At 33.2% G+C, this 19,440-nt stretch overlaps 2 protein-coding genes across 2 annotated transcripts in view; one reads left to right on the top strand and one right to left on the bottom strand.

The window, feature by feature from the left end:
• Nts (neurotensin) overlaps window positions 1-5,905 on the bottom strand; it is a 62,230-nt gene extending 56,325 nt beyond the window's left edge. The window contains exons 1-2 of the mRNA XM_013518119.1: window positions 5,827-5,905; window positions 5,492-5,595 (exon numbers count right to left, since the gene is read on the bottom strand). The gene's annotated coding sequence lies outside the window, so the exon portion shown is untranslated. The remainder of the gene's footprint in view (window positions 1-5,491; window positions 5,596-5,826) is intronic.
• Rassf9 (Ras association (RalGDS/AF-6) domain family (N-terminal) member 9) overlaps window positions 1-19,440 on the top strand; it is a 34,224-nt gene that overhangs the window by 9,380 nt on the left and 5,404 nt on the right. The window lies entirely within an intron of this gene.

The following is a 19,440-nucleotide window of genomic DNA, read 5'->3' as shown; positions in this document are numbered from 1 at the left end:
TAACTGCATTAACATATGAAGAAACAATTTATGCAGAGTTTTAAAAAAGCACTGAAAGAGCTATAGTGAACCTCTGAGGACCCATCTTTAGCATTTTGTCAGGAAAGCAGGCAGATCCTAGCAGTAGACTGGAAAGCATTTGTCATCGCTTCTTTATTGCCTTCTCTTCTACTCTTACAGTAAAATTCAAGAGAATTACTAGCACTTAATAAGACTTAGAAAAATTAATTTTCAGGCCGGGGATATAGCTCAGTGGCATAAGTGCCTGCCTGGCAAGCATAAGGTCCTGAGTTCAATTACTGGTACCAAAAAAAAAATAATAATAATAATAATTATCTTAAAATATAATCATTATAGTAGCTCTTCTTTTAATTCAAAGAAGTTTCTGTAATCATGATTTAGAAGATTAAATTAAATGGTAGCTTATACAGAATAATGCCTTACATAATTTGTACCATATATATATATATATATATATATGCGTTGAAAAATAAAGCATGGATGAGCTATCCCATTCTGTCATATTTGTGGCCTACATATAAATTAAAATAAAAGTAATGATCTAGAAGTGCCATAACGAAATTCATGTACTAAACAACAAGTATCTATTCGCCTTGGAATATGTGCCACATATTACTCAAGACAAAGTAGTGAGTAAGGCAGTAGTGTGTGCAGAGTATAATGATAGAGACAATAGAAAAAGAATTAATGAATAAGACATTTTCAAAAAGTAATGAATGCTATAAGAACAGGAGTGGTATAATGAAGAGAGTAGAGTAGTTGCAAAGAAAGAAACTTTCCAGTTAAGACATAGAAAATATAACCACTGCAAAGGAAAACTGTTTGTAGATCATAAGGGATGTTCATTAGTCTTCAAGTGTGTGAGAGGCTGGTTACCAGGGAATTATATGGTCTTATTTCTGTTTCCTAAAAAGTCAACCTGGCTATGATATGGAGAGTGAAGCAGGACACAGAATGAAACAAGGCATCCAATGGTGACGTTCTTCAATAGTCTGAGCGAAAGCTAATGACTGGTGTGATGATGGTGGAGGAGGGCAGAAAGTGACAACACAGATCCTCTGTGGAAGTAGAACTTTGGAATGAGTACAGACAATGAGAAATGAAAGATGACTCTGAAGTTTCTGACTTGAGAGTCTGTGACTAGACAGGGAGACATTTGAGGGAGCAGATTTGGAGGACAGTGTATGGGAAAGTAATGACTCTATTTTGATCTTATTAAGCTTCAGATGCCTAGTAAGTATCCAAGTGAAGGTGTTTGGTGTAATACTGGTGCCTGAAACTCAGGACTAGAAATATAGGTGGAGTGGTGTGTTAGGTAGCAAAGACAAAGTCATATCTCTGGAGGTTTCAAGAAACACCAGTAGAATTGAACCCTGTATGAGATGAAAGATTTGAATACAGAAAGATGGGAGAAAGAACATTTCGTGTAAAGGAGAAATAGGAAGAAAGTCAAAGTGTTTGAAATTATGCCAGTGTAGGTTGGGGAAGACCAAGCACATTATTTTACTTATTTTATTTTATTTTGTAGTAGAAGGCTGGTAAACAAAAATATGTTGTGATCATTAAATACCATGAAAATCAACCAAAAAGAAATGCTTAAGAAATGTTCATAAAATAGAGGAAAAATATAAGTGGGCCAGTTAGGGAAGCAATAAAGAAATATCTTACATAATATGTGAAGAAAGGTAGAATTAAGTCACCATGGAGGCAGAATTTATAGGATAAAAAGGATGGTTGCATTACCAGGAGAATATGAATGAATCAGTATTATCTACAGTTTTGATTCTGAGTAACTCAGGATATAGGTGTGTCACCATAGAAAGCAAAAACGTACCAAGGATAATTTTGGAGAGGAAAGAACATCAGAGAAGTGATTGAAAAATTCAGTGTATCATGCAGATGTTTCTAAACATCCCACCTGTAAACACCTGGTGTTTGGATACATTCTGCACCTGGGAGGAGATGGTGAAAGTTGCCATTCATCCAGCCCACTCTCCACCCTACTCACGGCCACATGGGGCTGATATACATGGAGCACACTGCACCTGGAACGGGGCTTTAAAGGAAGAACACACTGGTTCAGTCTGGGCTTTCAGGCTGACTAATCCTCTGTGAATCCCACTCAATCCGCAGGAAACAGCCATCCTGTTAATGATGCTTTAATTATCACCTTTGGATGAAAGTGCTTGCAAGCATCACCATAGCTTCCCCTAAATTGCAAGTTTCTTTTGTGTAAGGTTGAGCTATTTTTACCTTTTTACCTCCTAGAGAACCTTATACAGAATATTTGTGTGGGACCATATGTATCCTGAGATTTAAGAAATACTTTATTATTGAAAAGATACATTTCAGATGTGTGACACATTTCCATCGTTGAGGTCAGGAGTTCACAAACTTTTCTGTGCAAAAAGCCACATAATAAATATTTTAGTTTTTGCCAACTATTATTTCACTGCTTCCATTGCTCTGTGGTGTGAAAACTATGATAGCCAATATAGTAAAGTGGAAATAAAATTTCCATAAGACATTATCTATGGAAGAGTTGATGTTCAACTATAACCACCAGATCTTATTATTTAGACCTATTGATCTAGATTAATAATTGAGAATTTTTCTTTATTTTCCTTCCCCAACACACTCTTCATAATTCAGCATTTAAATAAACAAGGAAAGAAAGAAACATTTAACATCATTAATTACATTTGACTGTTTAGTTTCAAAAATGAAAGATTCAGACCAAGACCTTACTGGCAAACTAATTTTAAAAAAAGCAGGCATTACACAAAGTAGAAAGTGCTATGCGCAAATGCGTACAGGGATGCACAGATGCATATAGCATGAAGACCCATTTTTATTTGGGCCTGTGGCAGTGGAGTTATTCAATAACCACGGAATTTTCCTAGGGGAAGCAACATTTGAAACAGAGTAAGAATCTGATAGAAAAGGAGACAAAAGTGTTTTTCAGGACAAGGAAATCAGTTGTCAAAAAGTTCAGAATCAAAATTAGAGCATAGCAGGTGTTCTATCAAGTCTAGCCGTCAATGTGGCAGTGCGTGACAACATATTCCATCTTTCAGAGATCAGCAGGAATTTAGGAATGTCCAATTCAATGTATGCGATAAGAAATGCTTGACTAAGAGTTGGAAGAGTTAGATCTTCGAAGGAATCCTAGGAGCAGGGGAAGGAAACAAAAAGAAGGAGTGGGTGGAGATGCGGTTGAAGGAAGGGTGAGAGACAGAGACAGACAGAGCAAGACAGGGAGACAGAGAGAGGCAGAGCCACAGAGATAAAAGGCGAGTGTAAGGGAGAAGGACTGGTTTAAAATGGTCTTGCTAATCATTTTAAGGTTGTAATCAAGGAAGGTGCAAAACTAAATTTTCAGTTTAGGAGAATAGCAGTCTAATCATAGTGTAGGGCACAGATGTGAAAAGGGCAACATTTCTGTCACAACATAATATCATATGTAATAGTTTACTACAGCGATAGTAAAACAGAGTTGTCTGAACTATAGTAGTGACGATGGATAGCAGGGCAGACACTTGGGTCACATGGGAGAAAAGACAAAGCAGACATAGTATCCAGCTGTTAAGGGTGATGACTGAGACAGAGGACTAATATTTTGGTATATGGAGAGAAAAAGTGGAGGATAATGACAATATTCAATAAAGCGGGAAATCTAGGGATGAGACAGCTAAAAATATGAAAGTGAAAGATAACTAGTTTTGATGTGCTAAGTGTGAGATCCTTCTGGATTATACAAAAATAAACAAGTAGTATCAAGTGACCCTCTGGGTAATGCAAATATAAATACCAAGTAAAAATTGGAAATACGAGTTTAGAGCTCACGGGAAAATTTGTAGACTTGAGAACTACCATAATGCATTGGTTGATATTGTGAACATTATCCTTGTCACCAGCAATAACTACATGGTGAAGCAAGAAATCAGATTTAGTAAAAAAAACCCGGTGGGGTCCCTACTGTATCAATTACAGTTATTGTACAAGAAAACATCCCTAGAACTAGTGACTGAAAAGAACAATCTAATATTCACTATTGGCAGGAGTGATTGCTCTGCTGACTTCACCTGGGGACTCTCAGGAGCTGCAGCTTGGTGGAGGGCTGCATTCAGAGGAGACAACCGAGAAGGCCTCCTTTGCTTTGTATATCATAGTGCATCACAGGCTCTTGCATCAAACAGTAGCCTCAGGGCCGAATTCCATAAAAGAAAGCAGAAGCTGCAAGCCTTCTAGAGGTGTGAGCTCCAGAACATGTACGTCACAGTGTCGGCTATATTCTGCTGGTAACAGCAAAACCTGAAGTGTGTTCAAGGGATGAAACAATACATACCTTTTCTTTATTTTATTTTAAAGAGATTAATAAAAAAAAAGAACAAGAGCAAATTTCCAACAATACAGACAAATACAAAACAAAGCAAAACAATACAAATGCTACAGGGTTTCAGAACAAAATGATAGGAATTAACAGTGGTTGTTATATTACATATTGTTATCTTCAATGAAGTTTGCTCAGATTACCAGATGTGAGAATGCAAGATTGATCAAACCATTAAAGAGAATAAAAAATAAAAACAAAAAAACATTAGAAATGATACAGAGTTTCACTATATATGTGTGTATATATATATATATATATATATATATATATGTATATATGAAAACCTTTTCTTGATGAGGGGCGCTATGTAGAATTTATAAAGAAATGAATTTGATCTTGCATGACACCTACATTGGTGAAATGCATGAAAGAAGCGAGTTCCATGAAGGAACTTGGAAAAAGTTGTTAGAAGAGTTAAGAAAGGACTTCACGGCATCCTAGAAGTAAGAACCAGAATGTGAGGAAATCACAACACATCATGTTAAAAGAATCAAGTCAAATCAGGAGGATCCTGATAACCTTAAGGGAATGATACCTTTTTGTGTAAGTGGGGGTGGAAGTCGCTTTGTGGTAGGTTAAAGAGTTACCAAAACTGATGAACCAGAGAAAGTGACTATGGGTTTCTGTTAAAGTAGAGGAAAGAAAGATAATTGAAGGAAATATACAATTAAATGAAGGTTGTTATAATTTGGCAGGATAATGAAAAAGACCAGAGGAAAAGGTAAAAAATTTCAGAGTCTAAGGAGGTAGAAATTATAGCAAAGTTCTAGTGAAAGTGGGACAGGTGCAAACATTTTAAAGAGTAAAATAGACATACTACATACATTTAACAAAGGTGACTATTCTTTCTTCTTTTCGTTAGTGTTACTCAGTACCTCTCCTTTTCCTTAACAGAAAATTTGATAACAGGCTTCCCTATACTCTTATTTTTACAAATTATAATTTGTAATTGCTCTTTTAGCTAATTTGAGAAAAGCTGATTATTAAGTGAAGCTTTCAAATGAAGTCACGTTGCATTGCAACTTCTTACAGATTTTTGTTCAGAAAATGGAAAGCAGGGATACAGGAGCTTACCTGGTGATTTTTATCTGTCCCAATTCAATCTCTTGCATATTTCTGGTGTCACTCAAATATGCCAACCCAGCTCTGGATACACTTCTAGGGTGAAGGGCAGGTGGCTGCAGTCAGACACAGGTGAAAATTGCTGTGGTTAGGAAACACCTTGTGCTATGATGACAAAAGCAATTATGGTTTGGCTGTCAAGACGAAAATTAAGGTTAATAGTTAAAATATTGACAGCTAGCATTAAATAAAATATCCAGATTAAGTACCTTTCCTTTTAATAAGTATGCTTTATCGTTATGAAATATTTGTCTTTAAATACAAGGCAGTAAGAAAGCCTTCAATACCTGCCAGGTACCAGCATGGGAAGTAAACCTTAGAATTTCCAATGAGAGTAGATATTTTCTCAGCAGTTCATCTGGTAAATGCTACATGTTAAATATTTACATTTTGATTATAATCAATTTCCGGCATCTGAACTATGAGCTTAGTTTACTTAACAACCCGTAGTTTCCAACACACATTCTTTACACATTCCCTTCCCTTTTCTGTCTTCGTGGGAATGTGCACTATTGCTACCCTGCAACTGTGGAATGTTGAAGGTCATTCTTATGCTGCCTGAGTAATTTATAGTATTACTTCCTACAAAATTAAGCTGGCATTACTTGAGCATAAAACTAGTACATACACACGGAAACCACATTTTAACTTCTGTGGGAATATTTTGTAACCATTTGTTTTTATTCATTACTTTTTAAATGTTCTATTTTATAAAAAGTTAATTTTGTGAAGGATTATAGTTTTCATATTATTTTAAGAAAATTTTTAATGGTTTGTGTTTGGAGGAAACTATGACTTCACTACTCCTGCAAACACTTCACCTATCAAAATAATGATTCAACTTTTATATGTGACCTATGGAAGATTTGTATTATTTCTGGGTGAAAGTTCTTTCTTTTTAGAACCGGCAGTGTTATATCTTTCAAAAGTTATTAGTGTTCAGAGGTTCCTCTATGCCTGTATTGTTAATTCTAATTTTGTTTAAATTTTATTCTGTGTTTGTGTATACATGTGTGCACATTTTAAACAAAGACAATGAACATCGTTATTATACCTTGGCCTTTCTGTTTTAGCTATAGCATATTTCTTTATACAAAGTGCCTTTATTTTTTCTGAAGTGATCATTCTCAAGCACAGCAAATACAATTAAGTGGATAATGTAGCTTTTAGAGGTGTGGAAAAAGTGGGGAATATATCACATTAGAATTGAATGAAAATTAACTGAACAGTTCTCTAAGATTTAAAGGAGGCCTACATCCCTCTCCTAGATTGTTAGCCAACCTGTGATTTTTACAAATTTATCATATTTTCATCAAAGAAACCATCAGTATATTTTATAGAATTATTATGTATACATAATAATATATATTAAATTAGTATGTGTATTATATACATTACAGAAATCTTTCATTTCATATTGAATATGGTAGCCTGGGAGAAAGCAAATGGCATGTTTCATTTCATATAATAAGGAAAATAGCTGAATTTGTGTATTGAAAATGTTTCAGGCAGATCATTAATTTTCTAAGCTGTGCCAAAAGGTCAAATAAGTCCACGAAGGACTCTATGCTAGAATTCCTTTTCTTTTTCTTGCTGTTTTATAGGTTAACGTTAGCATAGCAAATGCTCTTGGAATCCTTAAAGAATTTCAGTGTTTACCCACGAGAGTGTAAACCCATTCTCTGAAGGGCCAGATAGCAAATATTTTAGGATTTTTAAGGCATAAGATCTCTCTTTCTCTCAACTATTATACTTCATTGTTGCAAGATGAAAATAACGATCGACGTTATATAAGTGGATAAACTGAGGAACATAGCATGTCGACTCCATGTTAGCCAAATATTCTGTAACTTTATTTGAACATCAAAACATTACCCTTTCAGAAAAGTAACTGAACAAGTTAGCTTTCTTCAGTTTTTGGATTATAATACTAACAGAGACATTTTTCAGTTTATCTTTAAATGTTTAGACACTGTATCCATATTTACCAACAAGGTGGTGCTGATGTTTAGCACCATGAACCTGATGTTGTGCTCTTTATATAACCATCTGGCTGTTATCTTTGTACTGGTCTTGCAGAAGCAGGAAGAGGAGTAGTGATTATTAAGGGCTAACTAACTGAAAGTCCATTAGTGGGCCAGGAACTTCACATAAATTGTCACATATGATATTTATTACAACACTATGAATTATGTGTCACTCAAAAGGGAAAATTGAAACCTAGATATATTCCTCAAAGAATTTTTAAGTATATGATAATCAGTCCATGCAACAGTATATGGAGCTGGGTGTGGTGCAGCACGCCTGTAATCCCAGCACTTGGGAGGCTGAGACAGGAGGATTGTTGCAAGTTCAAGACTAGCTTGGGCTACAAAGTGACCTCAAGGCCAGCCTGAACTTCATAGAAGAATGCTGTCTCAAAAAAAACCAAAAAAACCAAAAAAAAAACAAAAAAAACCACTATACAGGTCCATAAAGAGTAGTTTAGCCAGGCATGCTGGTGCACATCTATAATCCCAGCATTTGGGGAAAGAAAGGCAGAAAAGTAACAAATTCAAACCCATTTTGGACAATTTGGCAAGTATGTAGTGAGAACACCAAAAAAACCCCCCCAAAAAACAAAAAAAACCCTGGTGAGTTCAGTGTGAGGCCCTAGGTTAATCTCAGTAAGAACACCACCACCAACAAAGAATATTGTGGGGAAGAGGTTAATAATTTAATTTCAAATAAATTTAATATCTGTGAAATTATCTATACTTATTGTTTCATCAGTAAAATAGACATCATTGTACATCTAATTGGGGAGATGAGGATCAAATGAGTATGTATAAGCATTCATTAAATATTTGCATTACTATTAATATAGTTCAGAAACATGCTATTTTACAAAATACAGAATATAACATGAGAAAGGACTATAAAGAAATAAATATTATCTCTATGTTCTAAGACAAATAGGTCATTTTGAATTTTCTTATTTGAAAACTGTGTTTTTGTTAATTTTTATAATATTATATTATAACTAAGAATAATTGAAATATTAAAATTTCTTAATGTGAAAAGGCCCTTAGTCAAATATAAGTGTAACCAATTTTTTCTCTCATTAATTAATTAAGTGTATTGTTACACTTTCAGTATACATAATGATCACATTAATTATAGGAAATTTCTTCCTGTACACTATATATCTTGACTCTTTTTTTTTTCCCCATTCCCCTCCCCTCCCTTTAGCTCCTTTTCTCCTCCTTATTTATAGAAGATTTGTGTCCATTTTTCCTTCTTTTCTTTTCTTCCTTTTCCAAACCCCCTCACTAATTTCCTTTCCATTTGAGCATTTTCTTCCTATTTCAAAGTATCTATTGTACATTTTAAAGAAGATATGAGTTTCTTTCATACAGTAGAATACTACTCAGCTTGAAGAACGATAAACTTGAGACATTTCTAGGTAAATGTATACACCTTGAGACCATACTCTTCAGTGAAATAAATCAGACACATGTGTAAATTTTGCATTGTTTCTCTGGTGTTAGAAACCAAAAGTAAATAAGGACTAAATTTTGCTACCTTATACTTTGGGTTTCACAATACTATGGACATGATAAAATTTTACTTCTTGGAAACCTTTTTTAAACCCAATTTATAAAATATTTTATATCTGAATGGAATGAGGAATCCAACATTTTATCTAGGCACCCTGAAATATAATTTTATGGGTGTTTCTTACACAGATTTCAAAAATCAGAAAACTGGAATTCCATGCATCATGTTTCCAGAATGCCCAGAAAATCAGTCTTGGAATTGTGCGGTGACCATTGATTTGTATGTGTTGGTAATATATAAAAGTACCTGTAGCTGAAAAATAAATACTTTGCTCTGTGTTTTCCTTATGATGCTACAAAAGTTTCTTTTTTCTCAATAGATTCACATGTTTAAATTAGATTTTTCTACCTTGCTTTTATAGCAAAAATTTAACAAAATATTGTTTAATAATTATTACTTTGGATTTAATAGACAGCTCATAAGTTGTCTGACTCAATTTAACTCCTTTACTCAGTTTTCCTCATTTATGAGCTGAGAGTAGCACTGAACAACGCTTTCATCTGTTCTGTTTCAGTTTCATAATCTATAAAATGGGATGGACAGTAGGGACCCCTTTGATTGGGTATGTGTATAAACTTAGAACAATGGCTGGCATCTACTAAGCTTACACTAAATATGACCCGTTATTATCCAGTGTACCCTTTCTTGTGTCTTTCACTGATCCTTATTCCCAGTTCCTTCCTTGCTATTTTTTATCTATATGTTCCTCTGCTGCCAAGCCTCCATAATCACATAAAGCCACATGTTCAATAGGTCTTCTCTACAACATGATTCAAATCCAGAATCTTTGTGCCAAAGTATTTTGAGATTCTCACTTCATCTGACTTTCTTCAAAGTGTTGTGGGAACTGAAGACATAGAGATCCACTTCTGTTTCTTTATTATTTGTTAAAAACTAACTTTACTGTTCTACTTCTTTAAAATTTTATACCTTATTTGTTCAGAATGAGTCTTGTTATTTCCTGTTTAACATAGTCTTGAAATTTTAGAATCTTTTTTCAGTCTTATCCACAAATGACCATTTCTGGACGTAGACTATCTCATCTTCCATTTCTTTGTATTTTCAGTGTTCAAGCACATTTGTTGAAGCAAAAATTCCACTATCAAAGGAATGCTGATTGAAATTATAATAACATATTCTCTCATGACTTCATGGTAAAATGAACAATTTATTGTTGTAAACTAACTGAATGAATTAAACTGATCTACTTAGGTTTTTCTTTCAAAAAATCAGGTGTTTAAGCTGTTATCCCTACCCAACTGTGCCTATACATTTGTTTATTTTTGGACCATTATTTTTCTTTTATTATAAATACAATCTGTCAAATTGATTTATCTACACAATATATATTTTTCTCTTACATAATAATGTTGAGGCTAAAATAATTCATTAGATAAACTAATTATATATTTGCGTTCTGAGGAACTTTCATTCTTGAGAAAGGTACTATTAAATTTAGAAAAACAATCCAAAATGTAATCCAAAAGTTCCAAAGTAGTTGTGACATTTTAGTTAACTCAGAAACATTTAAGCTGATTATGTGTGGTACTCTCAACATATTAAATTTTGTAGTTGAAAGTAGGGTAGATTTGCATATTCACATACCAGTCTATGATCTCTGACAGAAAGCTTTAGTGAACTTGCTCTTCGTTCAAATTCTTTGATATTCTTTAAAGAATTATATGTTTTTGTTGTCTGCATACATTTTACTGTTAGATTCCACAGAAGATTGCAGAAAAATGGCTAAAGGAGAAACTCTGATGGAAGACTATTTTGTTTTAAATCTACAAAAGCATTCTTTAACAGAGCTAATATTGACATTTTATGCCAAGGAATTCCTTGCTATGAGGTGCTGTTTTGTGTATTGTACAATATTTATGTTACTGTTCTCCATGCATTAAATGTCAGTAGTACCTCTGGACCTCAATGTCAAAAATAAAAATGTCTCTATACATTGCCAAGTATCTCTTGAAGGAAAACAGTTTTCTTGGTAGAGGACGGCTGAGAGAATCTTCAGTTTAAAAAAATATAGTATGGTAATCAAAAGGAACCAGAGGCTTGTCTTTTGGTAACTGGCCAGGACTCAGATATACTTCCAAAATGAACAGGATTTGTTTCTCAGTCTGACAGGGGTTTCCGTCACAGTAACAAGGCATAGATGGTACCAATAACTTGGACCTGAAAAAGTTCAAAATCTAGCCAAAGGCGGTTGCACACAGCTGTAACCTCAGCACGCTGGGAGACTGAGGCAGGAAGACAGCAAGTTTGAATCTAGCCTGAACTCTTTAGTGATTTAATGAGAACTTGGCTTAAAATAAAAAAAAAAAAAGAAATACAAGGGCTGGGATATTGCTCAGTGAAAAGACCTTGCTTGGGTTCAATCCCCAATTCCAAACTCAAAAACATTAGCTCAAATTCTAATTTCCAGGCATGAAGTCTTTTTTTGCATGTAAGTAGTGCTGGGGATTAAACTCAGGGCCTTCGTGTGCTGCTAGGCAAACGTTCCACCTCTCAACTGCATCCCCAACCCTCAGGCCTGAAATATTGCTCTGTAGAGGATCAACAGTGAAAGATTATTTTACTTAGGATTGTTCCTAGGCATGTATCTGGGTTGTGTTAGTAGTGCTTGGTATCAACGAGGGTGTAGGAAATTAAAAAAAAAAAAATTATGTCAATTAGGTGGAAAAACTACATTCTAAATTCTAAATATTTCTGCACCTATCTATAGATTATACCCTGGGGTTCATGGACAGTATTGGGTTGAGGAATACATTTTTAGAAAGTAATTTTTCTTAGTAACATCATTTTAATGATTCTCATTGTTTGGAAACTGGGATCACTCTAAAGGAGTTATAGCATCATGGTTTGTACATCAAACTTCCACTCAAGTTTAGTATCTAAAATATAGAGGTAGGAAATATGGCTATTTGTTTGATTCTCCTCTGATCCCATTAAATAGTTTTTTCTTTAGACAACCGAATTAGGACAATTTTACCCACTTATCTTCATTTTTCTCTGCCTACACACTGAATCACTTTTCTGTAAATATGTATTTTGTTGGAACTTTCTTTTGGCAATGCAATATTATAGCTTATACTTTAAAACGTCAATATTTCACTTGTTAATTTATTCCCGAATGCTTTACGCATAATAGTAACTCAATGGGTATATGTTTAAAGATTACTTGATTGTATAAATGCTGAATTTGAATTACAAACCATCTTTATTTTGTGTAATTTTGTGGCATGAAAATTAATTACTAGTGGAGAAACATTTTAAGCGCCTGTTGATAATAGTCAATGGACAAGTCTCATATTCAACTTTACACCAGTGTTCCGTAGTGAATATAAAAATCCTACACACATGAGAAGCTAATACTTTGTTGAGAGTTTTATTTAGCATATACATCCTCTTAATTTATGATGATAATATTCTAAAATGGCAAAATATGAAAAATTAAGGTGTAGAAGAATTATCAGGAATTTCCTTTCAGTAAAATATGGTACATTAACACAAACTTATGCAAAGTCAGAATTGTCTATCTGAAGATTAAAAGCATTCTTGGCTCATGTATGATCCAGAGGATGTACTAAGTACTTCAAAAATGTCTCTTACTAGGTACTAGATTATTTTCAAAGGATTGTTTTCATTGGTATCGCACATGTAAAGAAATGAACTGAAACAGGTGAAAACATTTTGTGGGGTAGGTTAGACAATAATTGCAAAATAATATTGATATTTATTGTAAATTCAATAATGCTAATGAGTAAAAATACTAATAATGCCACACTTATCTTTATATTAGATTGTAATAGCAGTAATTGTATTGTTATTGTAAATAACCATATTCACAGGATGTATGTTCCATAAATTTTAAAATTTCTTTACTCTTTCTTCCATCTGATATTTTCAGCAACCTTGTGGAAATGTGAGAATTATAGTGATGAATGCTAGAATTCACATGCTAGAATTATAGTGATGAATGCACAACAGTAGAAAATAATATCAGAATTTGAAATGTTTGTTGATGCTGGTTAATATTACATCATAAATTCCAATTTTAAATCTAATTCTTCCCATTGTATATTTCTGTAAATATTTACAAATGAATCTCACTAATGTTTCAGAGGAAAAGTTTCAGAAATTGAAATATATATCCTGCAGCAATATATTTTGCTGTCTTGTTTAAATATTAATTTTCAAACATACCTAATGGTAAATTTATTTTAACATAAACAGAGTAGAAGCAAGAAAACAGAATGTATCTGTGAGAACTGTACATATTTACGATCACCAAATTTAATAAAGTTTTAAATGCACACATATAAGAATAGTATGTACATAAGAAAGGCCATAAATGAATACTATATAATTTTAATTATACCTCTAGTCTAATATGTGTTTAGAATGTGTAATAAAACCTATTGAAGTATATTTTAAATTACTTTTAATTCAGTTTTCATTTACTAAAACATACTAAAAATTATTGTGTGAGATAGTAATGTATTGTTAGACAATATATTGGTAGCAATGTATTGTGAGATGGTAATATATTGATAGTAATGTATTAAACATGACTAAAAGTGTAATTTTTGGTACTAGTCCTTCTTGAAATAGACAAGCTACTTCAAATCAACTCAAAACACAACTATTACCTACTCAGCTTTTCAGCATATATTTCACTGTAAATTTTCTTACATTTTATTAATTGTGCTGTTTTAACTAGAACCAAAATTGAGATACCCTACTATTACTGGTGCAATATTTTAAACTGTTAATCTACATGTTATTTTGTCTACACATGTAAAAGTATACTTTAAATATTTATTTATTGTTTTGCTGACTGTGTAGATAACTGATTCACATCTCACTTCAGAGCTTTGTCACTTGAAGCAAGTAATGCCCCTTCTCATTCTTTCTTGTGTAAAGTGATGTTATTTCTAACTACTACACGTGTGGTCCTTAACTTTAGAGGTGCTATGAGCCAAGAAGCTTCTAAAATAGAAGCAAGTTCATTAAATTGCAAACAGTAAATATAAACACATATTCCCAACACACGTGAAGAAACTGATGGATGTTCTGTGAGAAGATTCAGTGCCCAAGAGTGTGAGAAAGGGAAGGGATGGTGTGAAGGGCTGAAGGAAAAGAGAAGAAAAGAACAGTGAAACTGGCAGTGAAGTCATTCATAAGTAGAACTAAAGCTCCGGGATAAGCACAGGAAATAGAAGTGCATTATTAGTAAATGAGGTTTTATAAACAAAAAATAGACAAAGTTCCATGTGTTTCAGGTTTGTTGTTTGTTTTGTTTTGTTCTTGTGGCTACAGCATGTTTTCTCTGGGTAATTCATGATCTAATGAAAGGTTTAAACACTCATTCCTAATAAGCATTTGTAAAACCCAAGCAAAATAAAACAAACTACACATTTAGAAAGGCCACTTAGTATGTACTTGTTTTGTTTTTGAAGCAGCAATCCAATGTTGCGTTAGAATCAGAGATTAAATGTCTCAACTACTAGAACTGGATCCATTAGATAACCCGTGCTTGGTCTATTACATTTTATTACATAACATTACATGACAAAAAAGTTATCTAGTCTAAGTTTGTATTTTCAAACTTTTGTTACGTACGTTTTGTAGATGTCATTATTTTTGTTAGTAAATTTCCAAAGGTTAGGAAAGGAACGTTTTCCTTGATTTTGGTTCTAACATTATTAACACTAGAACTGATACTAAACAAAATGTTCCCTACTCAGCTCTACCACTTATTCCCACAATATACTAGAACTGAAGTCTTATAAATCATTCGAGTCTTTTTATTAGCCACATTTCCCATGAGAGTGTCAGCCACGGAGGAGGTATTCAGCAAATATTTGTCAAGTGAATGGATAGAATAGAAACTCGGTTGGAGCCATATTATAAAATGACTATAGTTTTCAAAATCTTATGTCTGCTGTAAAATAGATTCCAGACATGAAGAAGCATATACTGGCTGTGGAAGATTTATTACCCAAATTCAGTAATGAATGGTCATTACTTTTAAATGTCTTCAGTTAAGTGGAAAGAGTTTTAAATGTTACTTGGTTTGAATGATGGCTGTAAAAATCCTCCAAATATTTGGTAATAATTGACCTACGAAAATATAAGAATATTGAGCAATCTTAAAGAAAATTTTTGGAGCCAGTGAGACTGTTAAATTATTAATAAAGGCAGTGATTATCTCAGACATAATACTGAATTAATAACTTGTTGCACGTGGTTTGGCAGCACATGTACTCAAACTGATTTAATAACATCTTTTTGAGTTGTGTATAATGACCATTAGTCCTGCTTATCTACCTCAGCTGAAAACTACTAAAACTTTAGGGAATGCTACAGTAGAGATTAATCCCTGCAAAGCAAAACAACATCCCAATTATCATAGGATCCATGAAAGACTGGGGGATTTCTATTTATATCATCATTATTATTGTATTGTAGAAAAGAATTCTTGGCTTACCAATCTTCTTTACAACTCTATAGCACAACTGAGGAATTTATAAATACAGTGATGTGATTTTCATAGCTACAGACCCAGAACTGATGCTTCTCAATTTGAAAAGGGAACAAAGGGGCTACTTTGAGAAGCCAACAATGGACCATGGATGTAGCTCAGTGGCACAGCACCAGCCTGGCAAAGGCACGGTCCTGAGTTTGATTCCCAGTACTACCAAAAAAAAAAAAAGCCAACAAGGGCTTTGGAACATAGAAAAGTCTTGTGGGCTAAAGGAAATGCTCAAACCAATCAACCATCCTTTATCACAGCATTAGCTTAGGGCAAGAATTGTTTTGTTTTGTTTTTAAAGCACAGAAAGTGACATATTCTTGAGCATTTTCTTCCAAAGCTGGCCACTGGGAGAAGACCTTCCTTCTAATGGTGAAATTTGACTCCTTTTCTCTCAAATCTAATTCATGTAATAAAGTTCTTTTAAAAAGAAGATTGTTTCTAATTTAATCTGAATACCTAAGTCATCAAATATGTAGACTTTCTTTGACAATGAGCTTGTCAGAAGTACAGTTTCTGAAACTCTACTTCTTCCTTTCATTTGAATCCCAAATGCACTACTATCTGACCTTAAGCAAACTGCTCAAACTTCCTGGTAGCTCTGTTTCTTCTTCTGTGAAATGAGATGACTAGAACTGTGATGATTAAAGGACTTAATACAACAAAAGCTTAGGAGAGTATCTGGAAGATTTTAAATGTTTTATGTTTCATAGTTACAGTCTATCCCTGTTGTGTGTTTTCAACAGATTTTTGTTACTGTTGATAGTATTTTTAGAGTTTAACCCTAAAAACCAAAAAAAAAAAACAAGGTAAAGATATCTTTCATTTAAACATTGTTACTATATTAACATTGTTATCCATGGCTAATAATTATGACAGCCATTTAATGTTATTATTTTTATCGTTATTTATAAAAAAATTCACATTGAAATTACTTTTAATTTAGCATGAAATTATGCAGAAAGCATATCTTATTACTTTTGAAATTATGCATGTTAAAGTACATAAACTCCTAAATTTGTGGCTGGGAGTGGTGGCCCATGCCTGTGATCCCAGCACTCAGGAGGCTGAGGCAGGAGCATCACCATGAATTTGAGGCCAGATTGGGATATACAGTGAGTTCAAGGACAGGGTCTCTCTATATAATTATTTATATATTTATATATAGAGAGAAATAATGCATTCTAGACAAAAATAAGTGTGTTCTCAAAGAAAAAGATACCCACTGTTATCTGTGTTATGGCTACATAAATTAACCATTAACAAATTAACGCTAAAGAAATCATAACCTTGATTTTTAATTGGGTATTTACAATCTTCTGAATTACTATAAGTACATTTATTTTTTTTTAGACAGGGTATCACTATGTAGTTAGGCTGTCCTTGATAAATAAATAATTATCTCATTTTAAATTTTAACTTATTTTTGTAGTGTTTAGGATTATTAAATGAGGAACTGCAAACATATCAGTCTACCACATTTTCTTTAAAATGTCATATTATTCAATACTGAATCATTAAATTAAAATTACTTTGTAAGAGAACCAGCACAAATCACTGTAGATTTTAAGTAATTATAAAATTTCACTTGGAATTTCACTTAAATTTTACTGAGTACTCACTATTAGGAATTGGACTTAATCTTTTGTTACTTATTCTTTCACTTTTATTAATCACTGTTCACTTCAGGAGCATCAATTCATAAATTATAACCATTTAAAATAAAGTTAATGAAATAGAATTAAAGCATAAACATAAAAATAAAGTTAATGAAATAGAATTAAAACATAAACACTGTTAAACTCTAAGGATTACAAGATTCTAGAAGCCATAAAATAGGGTTTTGATATGTGCTTCATGGAGTTATATGCTCTGAAGTTCTTATATAAAATGATAAATGAGTTTGACTTAACTTTCCCAAGACATTTTCTACTCAAAAAATCTTATGTCACCATTTACCATATTGGAGTGTGATTCCTGTAATATCACTCATTTCTTTACACTCATTTTTAAAGGTATTATAAAAGACAAGCAATTTGTTGTATAATCATAACAGAAAATATGATCTTAAAATTCTCTGATAAGTATAGTTTAGGAATCATAGAAGCTACATGATTCTTATACTCAGGAAAACTAATCTTTTCTCTACTGTATAGAACCATCCTGTCAACCACAATACTGTCTTCAATAATCATTTGTATCCCCAAATTCATGCAGCAGTTTAACCCCCAAAGTTTCATGTTAATGGTATTAAGTGGGTGAAGATTTACTCGAGTTTGGTGCTTGAAGACAGAGCCTTCAAGAAATGATTAGGGTTAGGTAACGTCATTAGGGTGAGCGCTCATGAATGGGTTTAGTAAGAAGAGGGAAAGAAATTACAAATATGTGTACACTCTGTCTCTTGCCATATGATTCTTTGTATTGCACTGGGTCTCTCTCATTAGATGAAGCTCCTATGATTTGCATCTCTATAACTCTGAGCCAGAATAAACCTTTTGCTTTAAAAAGTAGCTGACATTAGGTGTTTTGCTATAGTAGTGAAAAACAGATTGCCCAATGTACACTTTTACTTTCTTGTATAGGACAGTACTATCAGACAGAGGCATGTAAGATTATATATATATATATTATATATATTTAGTATACAAGGGATTATAGATTATATATTAGATTATATATGTAGTATATTATATATATATACATTCAAACTCTAAACACTTTCTTATATCTAAACTGTAGGAGATCCACATCTTTTCCTAAACTGCTATAGTAGGTTTCCAACTCAGGCTTCTTGAATCTACTTTAAAAAAAAATCCATTACAAAACAGAAGCCAGATATATGAAAAGCATAATATGATCACAGGTTTCTTTGGCTTAAGACTCTGTAATGGCTTTGCATTGATGTGAACCATAATCTAATGCCTTTATCACGGTCTGCACAGTTTTGCCCTTCACCTTGACCTCCACTGCCCATCATTTGACTTCTCCTTTCCACCAGCAACAATTGCCAGCTGCACTGTCCTCAGGCCCCAACTACTGTCATATTTTTTCTTGTTTCTTCATCATAATTCATGACCTATATATTTATGTTCACTTCTTAGAATTCTTCCCTTAGGTCTCTTATTCCATTAAGTTCTTGTTCAGATGTTATTTCCGCAGGGAAGTCCTCCTGGAAGCACTTGAAAAAGAATTTACTTATTCCAAGACATTTTCTATACCTTAAACAGGGTTAGTTTCCTGAGTAGTATTTTCCACCGTCTTGTATTCTATTAGCATATATATATATACATATATATATATATATCCATGTCTATTTTCTTGTCTTTTTGTTTATTACTAGATTTAATATCTCTAGTCATATTTGGTACACATTGATATATAATAAACACTTGTTGAATAAGACAGTGACTAATTTCCATATTTAACTATTTTTAGCACTCTGACTCTAATATCATCCCAATTATCCTATCTGTTTCAATTGATTCTTTTTCTTTTGAGTTTCAGGATTCCAGAAAAAGAGAGGTCTCACTTATTTTCTTCCTATTCATCTTCTCCCTGGTTATTGTATTCCCTCTAATATTTTTAATGTGAGTGTATCATGGCCACCTCTCAAAGATGAATGGAAACAGTTTCAGTTCTCTTTGTTTTTTTTTTTTGTTTGTTTTTTTTTTTTGGTTTTTCTCCGGTACCGGGAACCGAACTCACGACCTTGCGCTTGCCAGGCAGGCGCTTTTGCCGCTGAGCTAAATCCCCAGCCCCG

Source organism: Chinchilla lanigera, unplaced genomic scaffold (genome assembly GCF_000276665.1).
Source record: "Chinchilla lanigera isolate Chin_1 unplaced genomic scaffold, ChiLan1.0 scaffold00004, whole genome shotgun sequence".
Taxonomy (NCBI): domain Eukaryota; kingdom Metazoa; phylum Chordata; class Mammalia; order Rodentia; family Chinchillidae; genus Chinchilla; species Chinchilla lanigera.
This window is presented reverse-complemented; position numbering and strand designations above follow the sequence as displayed.